Source organism: Mesoplodon mirus (assembly GCF_964341445.2).
Source record: "Mesoplodon mirus genome assembly, contig: HAP1_SCAFFOLD_434, whole genome shotgun sequence".
NCBI lineage: Eukaryota > Metazoa > Chordata > Mammalia > Artiodactyla > Ziphiidae > Mesoplodon > Mesoplodon mirus.
The window spans coordinates 19,056-26,403 of record NW_028295540.1 but is presented as its reverse complement, the minus strand read 5'-3'; the positions used below and the strand labels follow the sequence as shown (position 1 = coordinate 26,403).

The window sequence follows — 7,348 nt, the reverse complement described above, 5'->3', positions numbered from 1 at the left end:
TTACAATATCGTAGCTTCTCGGTATAAGTTTAGAGGAAAGGCGATGAGCTCTAACGATGGGTCTAGCGATAATAAAATTCCGTTGCAAATACCCTTCATTTCGAACGAATTAAGCATAGCTATAAAAAGATGCTTAAGAAGGGTGGGCTTAGAGAAATCAGTGGTAGTTATAGAAATAACACCGAATAATCTACGTCGCCAATTGATTCGAAACCGCTTGTACGACCGTCTATGTACAACGCATAAATGTACGATTTGCCCTCAGGTCAGAGACGGTGATTGCATGATCTCGGGTACAGTGTACCTGATTTCTTGCAAAATTTGCGGGGACGAATATATTGGCGAAACGGGAATACCTCTTTGTGTCCGCATAAAAGAACACCTAGATGGTTAATTTAAAAGCAAGGCGAACACTCCACTAGGCACGCATAGGACACAAGGACACAACGGACAGGATTTTGATGTTAAGGTTAATATTCTCGCGCAGAAAGCTAGCATGTCGGCGCGCAGGGTTCATGAGGCGTTTTGGACTAATTTCAAGAACCCAAACATGAACCGCAAGGAAGAGTGCCTCCTAATCACACGTGATCTCGCACAGTATATAAGACTGATCTTCTAGTCTGATAAAGGGGCACTCCGGAAGGAAGTATACCTCACTCCTCTTCCGCAGACACAACCAAACGGTTGGTCGGAGGCAGAGAAGTGGTGAGTATTTGACGTTGTTTATGTGGTTGGAACTTGGTTTTTGAGTTTCTCTGTTTAAGTTGTTGGCGTGTTTGGCTTGGTAGATCGTTGTCAATCGACCTTTCCAGGCTCTGAAGAAGGCGATACGGCCGAAACGTCAGCCCAATAATAAAATTGCTTACAAACCTCGTGTTTGTTCAAAGAAGAAAAATTAAGAAGTATTCTGCAAAGCTTCTTATATTCGTCTTTTTGTAACTAAACACTATCGCATTTGAAATACCTTATGGTAACCGTTTTTCATGTATACATACGTTAACTTTTATTACATTCAATGCTGGTAAAAACGTTAGCAACTTCGCCGTCACTGAAGAGTTTTACGCAGCCTGAAAATTGAACCGGATTTCAGGCAGGAACGTTTTGCGAAATCGAGAAGGAAACAAAAACAAAAGAGGTTGCGTTTATAGTTTGGTTTTTATAGTTTTTTAGAAGAATGGTGCTGTGCAGGTCCACACGATGATGTTTTCTCTAAATTTATCTTTCTGATACTGTTTTTCCTTTATTTTGAATAAATTCTGGTTTACTATGTTCGTAAAGCATTATTGTAGATTATTGGGTGACAAAGAAAATAGAAGACAGCGATAATCATGGGCGCGGTATGGCCTCTGAAAGAGCAAATTGATCAAAATTATGATGCCGATCTATGTTCTCACTTATTTAACACAACAAGAGTTCTTCCACCTCTATGCTGTGCAGGTGAAACATGGGCTAGCACTTCAGCCGTATTGAAGAAACCACGCATAACAAAGACTGCACTCGTGCGACGTCTTCGGAAGCTGAGCTGGGACACAGATGAGTAAGCGGGTTACGTTCTCAGGTTACCACCCAATTCGATATTTATGTGATTGATTTTAGGTTTTTTTTAGTTTATTTCGCAATGAATCTCCTTTATAAATTCGTGTGAGTTTTATTCCTCAACTATTGGTTTTTATAGGTATAGGTGGTTCAGTGTTGGAATGATCAGCGAACGATTAGTCCACTTCTTCTACAAACGCACTCATGATTTTAGTCAACGAATTCACGACACACGTATTATTTTTCCGTTGATTTTTCTTTGTGTTGTTGTTTGTTTATGAAAATGCAATGTGCTGTCAAGGAGTTCTTGATTGTACGTAGGAATAAAACCGTGAACATTTCTGGTATAGGTTGCACATTTGACAGAGTAGGCTGGTGCGTTAAAAAAATTGTGCGTTGTGAAATAAATGTTTTCACAGCCCTCGGATGGTCTTGAACTTTGAATTGTTCGCTTTTCAAGTTCTGGCATATTACCAGCTTTTACCAACTTTCCTTTTCTTTTTGCACATGTCAACTAGAGCCCTCTCCAGTAGGGCCACCTATACTGATTATTTGTGGACAGCTGTTTCTCTCTGTCGAAAAAATCGCCTGTCAGTCGTATCACTATCGTTTCAGTGACACTATCTCTCTCCATGTCCCTACTAGGTCAAATTCAGGCGAACAAATGCAATTAGGTTAATTTGGTGCGGCAACATATCTTTATTCTCTAATTTTTTAGTACCGTAGTGTCATTTTTCACGTGATGGCTTTGTTTTCCACCACGCAAAATGGCAAATGTATAATATTCACGCCTTCACAGAATCGGATTTCTTGCTTCTTGTAATTATTTTATGTCCTTTATGTTTTTTCTCTAATTCTGGTGAAATAATTGATGTCTAGTTAGAGTGCATAATTTGAGAAACTATTAGGAGTTAAATTTCATTTTTAACTGCCTATTTTTCTTAGTCTGCAGTGCTATTATAAATCGAAATATAACCGCTAAGACGCTAATTTGCAAAACTTGGGGGCGATGCAAACTTCCAACCAGATGATTGCCCTTTCCAGGGGTTCACCAGTTGTCAATTACACCATCCGTGCCCCTCGCTTTGCCTTTCTCTCAGCGCGTTTTATTTTGCTTCTATCAACGCTATCAGCACTCATCCGTTATCGGGATGATCTTGGATGCCCAAATCGGCATTGAACCCAAGCTAAGCTGACGCTGGTCAATTTATAATGATGTTAAATTTCATTTTTAACTGTTCTCATCTTTAACTGCTTATTAGGAGTGGCGATAAGTCCGCAATAATTTTTTCCTTCGCTTGCATGGCCCGACATCACAGATGTATCACATTTGTGTGGTTTCCAGCAATTCTTGCATTTTCTTCCTTTTCTCGTATCCATCATCCACGAAGGTCTTTGGATTTTCGCATATGGGTTCGGCAGCTGTTTGAAGAGTTTCAGTCTCATATATGAACGTCGTTTAAGGCTAGTCGAGGCGATTCATTCTCCATTCCTGAGACAAGCATGCTACGGAGTTTCGACTTCTCCACCAAAGACAGTTGCCAGTTTTTGTAGACTGGAGGGAACTAGCGGGTCTATGACAAGTCTAGTACCAATTTCCTGACTTCAGACGGATGGGAGGCTTGGTTAGCCCAGGATAGGATCGAACCATTGCCTTTTGTTTTTAACCGCTCTAATGAACGGCCCTACTGCCACTATGCTAGCTCTGAATCTGTTTTCTACTTTACATTCACATATGCCAACAATTGGGATCATCGATGCATCCGTGTTTATGTTGTATATTCTTTGTAAGGATAAAATAGCAAGCCCATTATTCTTAGCAAAGGGCGTTGAGAATCATATGGTTAATCGCACGAAAAAATTCAATTTTCTTTATAGTCAATAGTGTGAAAATAAATTTAGTATTACGTGAGATGCTGAAACAGAATATCCAAATTTGAACGAGAATTACGAATAGCGTATTCCTCTATGCGTCATGGATTATTTCATGTTCAAATGTTTCAGCTCTTTTCTGGCATTAATCGTCATGGAGTTGAATTCACCCTAGTACTTTTATCTCTTTCAAATGAATTCGAAAAAAAATTGTCTTCGAAATATTACGGCTGGCTCTGAAACGTTTATCGAGTATGTGATTTTATTGATTCCGTTTATGAAGAATGATATGTCCACAGTTTATTTACACAAAAAATTTCGAGTTACTTTTAATTTGGTTATATTTTGTGTTTCATCACTATGTTTTCATGCGTTTTCTAAGGCAATGAATAGTAATATTGCGGAAATTATTTGACTATCGCTTCGAATTGTAGCACACTCTATGTCTCAATATGATATTTCGATAGAAATATCTCGCAAAACATTTTTCATGTATGAGTGAATGTTTGGTGGAACGGTCTGATATGATGAATAGTAATTTCATCCAGGGATGGAAAGCGATCGTCCATGTGCAGTGGTGTTCCGTTGAATATTTGTTCCAGCAAAAATACGTGTCACAATCAAACATGTTGAAAGATCGGACGTAAATTTAATAGAATGAAAAAAGTAGTCTGTATTTTGCTTTAAAATTTAAACACTTAAAAATCGTCGAAACTATTTTTTATGCCATCTAGTGCATATTTTTGTCAATCATAACTATCTATCTTTTATCTGAGAAATCAAATGAAACCTACGAGGGCATTACAAACTATTTTTAAACAGCGTTATTCCTTTAATCTCTGTTGATAACAGCGATCTTAGTTTATTGGTAAGATTACGCCAGATTCTTATGATTTTTCTTTGTGGCGAACATTTCGGCACTGTCGCCTGTTTTAGAATTTAATTGACCAGGTTGAACATGCATAGCACTTGTTTCCTACGATGTGATACGATACGATCATAACGATTTTTTGATAGAAATTCTACGTCTTCAAAGTGCTTAGAAGTGTCGTCTCATTCAGTTCTACGTGCTGAACGTCGTGTGTTATCGTATAGAGTCTGCTTTTCATCTACATCACAATATCATTAGAAATTAGATCGGTTTTGTTGCGTAAAACAAATGCTTAACAGACATCTTGACGATTATCTCACAGATATCCGTTGAATTCACGAGGCACTCACTTAGAATGCATTTTTACTTTTTACTGTCTCGAAAATAACGAATGATTATTCAATTATAACGTTAAGTCTCTGTACAACTCATCAAATAGTTTTTAGATGGCAGCACCAATTATTTTCGTTGTTATCAACTTCTGATACTCGACCTTCTTCGACGTGAAGACTCATATCTCCGGGACGAAAACCTTTACAACCAACTTCGTGCAGAGTGTAAGTAAAGTCTTCCTTGTCCATATCTTGTGGCCATTTCCAGTTCTAAGCGTTGCTTTATGTTTATGTTTTTACTCAAAAATAACGATGTGATTTAACACATTGACGACTATCGGCATTGTATCAATGCTCATTTTTTTCGTGGTTTTTTTTTCCGCATTCCGTTTTGATCCCCAGACATTTTGAAAGCAGTCATTAAATAGCTTTTTGAAAACAGATTTAAGAATGGTTTTGACATTGAAAATCTCTGTTGTGTACTTAGAAATATTCAAAGGACAGGCCATATTTTAAAAAGCCGAATAGGCGTCCTTTGAAAATAAATTAACATAGTTGATTTTCAGAAGGTGTAATGGATCATATTTATCGCATGGAACGCTAGGATATGAGAAATACAGCTATGAACTGCATAAGCTGGAAAAAAGATTTTCAGAGGAAATACGACTTCTTTGATCTTAATTGCATAATATTTTTTCATTTTTAAAACCCATGAAATCCATCCAATAAAGAAATTTTTTTCTATACGCGGGACATGTTATCAAATTCTGAAGCCCTCTATTTATTCTCGCTAACGTCATGGAGTCGTTCGATGTTACCGACCCTTATACGAACGTAACAAATGACTCCGCAATGCAAGCCATTTTCGAATTCCTTTCTAAACACCAAGAAGAAATTAACATGTATGGCTTGTCGATTCCAAAAATCATGACCCTACTAAAGGAGTGCTTAAACTGCTCAATCTTTAGATGGTCTGACAAATATTACGCACAGAAGAGAGGGTTGGCAATGGGGCAGCGACTGGCACATAGTTTTGCTACTACTTTCATGTCTAAAACAGAAGCCACGGTAATTAATCTTAGGCCGATACCCTACTGTAGATATGTTGATAATTGTTTTGTCATCTTCTCCACACAAGAGGAGATGAACAAATCTTTTGAATTATTGAATGGACAAACAGAGTACATAAAGTTCACCCCAGAGAGACCAAAAGAGGATTGGCTTCCATTTTTAAACGTTCAGGTTAACCTATATCATAACAGCTATGCTACGAAGCGGTACCGTAAACCAAGTAACAAAAACATATTGGTTAATTATCTCGCTTCTCATCCTTCACACACCAAAAGAGCACTGATAAGAAACAGGTTTCGTACAGCCTCCGGTGTATGTACAGGGGGAGAACAGAGAGAGGAATCACACAACTTGGCACGGAAATAGCCATTTCCAACGGTTACCATATTGTAACTTCTCGAGATATGTTTAGAGGAAAGGCGATGAACCGTAATAAAAAGTCTAGCGAAAACAAAATCCCGTTCCTCCTACCCTTTAATAAGAACGAAATAAGCACAGCTATAAAACGATACTTGAAAGGGGCAGGCTTAAAAAAATCGGTAGCAGTATAGAAATACCACCAAACCCTCTACGGCGCCAATTAATTGAAAGTCGCTTATATGACCGTCTATGTACAATGCAAAAATGTACGATTTACCCTCAGGGGAGAGACGGTGATTCCATGAGTTCGGGTATAGTGTACTTGATTTCTTGCAAAATATGCGGGGACGAATATATTGGCGAGAGGGAAGGCCTCTTTGTGTCCGCATAAAAGAACACCTAGATAGAAAATCCAAAAACAAACCAAATACTCCACTAGGTACGTACAAAGCAGAAAAACATAACAAAGAAGATTTTGATATAAAAGTTAAAATCCTCGCACAAGAATCTAACATATCAGCGCGAAAATTCTTGAGGCTTTTTGGATTAATTTCAAAAACCCAAACATGAACCGCAGGCGGAACCGCCGAAACGTCAGCCAACGTGTAATTAATAAATATTATTTTAACAACCTCGTGTTTTCTTAAAGAAGAAGTTTGCAATTATCGAACAATGCCGAGGTTAAGATATAGTCGGTTCTGGGAATTTTTTCTTATAATTCATCGAACAAAAAAGTTGGCATAAGGATACTGATATTAAGTCGTACATTATCGTAGCACCTTCATCTTGTATTTTTAGTAAAGTATTTTCGTCTAAAAATTCTCAGTTAAATGTTCTCTTGCAACAGCCACAATTGACTGTTTAACTATTGTCAGTCGCTATTGTCGTCCGGCAATTTTATTGTCATTCTCCTTCTTCTAATGTTTATATGGTTGAAATGGACGTTCTTCGCTTTCCAATAAAGTCGAGCATCATTCTGTCATCCCACTAGTTGCATTTCGCTAGGATTTATCGTCATAACATTTGCACACGTAAATGTTAATGTCTCTTTATTGTGATGTGCTGTTACTCAATCGTATATTAAAATGAGAAGATTATTCTCTACTTTCATAGATTGCAATCTGACAGATTTTTTTCCAATACCTATTATCTAGATATTTCGGAAACGTATTAATATCTTATCTTATAGCATAAATAGTTGCTGCAGTCTAGTCAGACTTGAAGTTACGACCTTCATTTTGATGTTGCTTATTTATCAAAATCCTGTTTTTATTTTTCATATGATATAGTTCTAGACATATTCTTG

General features: G+C 37.5%; 1 long non-coding RNA gene across 1 annotated transcript; it reads left to right on the top strand.

The window, feature by feature from the left end:
* Positions 1-1,023: 1,023 nt before the first annotated feature.
* LOC309797376 lies at positions 1,024-1,799 on the top strand. Its single transcript, XR_014292622.1, has 3 exons — positions 1,024-1,135; positions 1,290-1,537; positions 1,676-1,799. It is a non-coding gene; the product is annotated as an uncharacterized lncRNA (long non-coding RNA).
* The last annotated feature ends 5,549 nt before the right edge of the window (positions 1,800-7,348 follow it).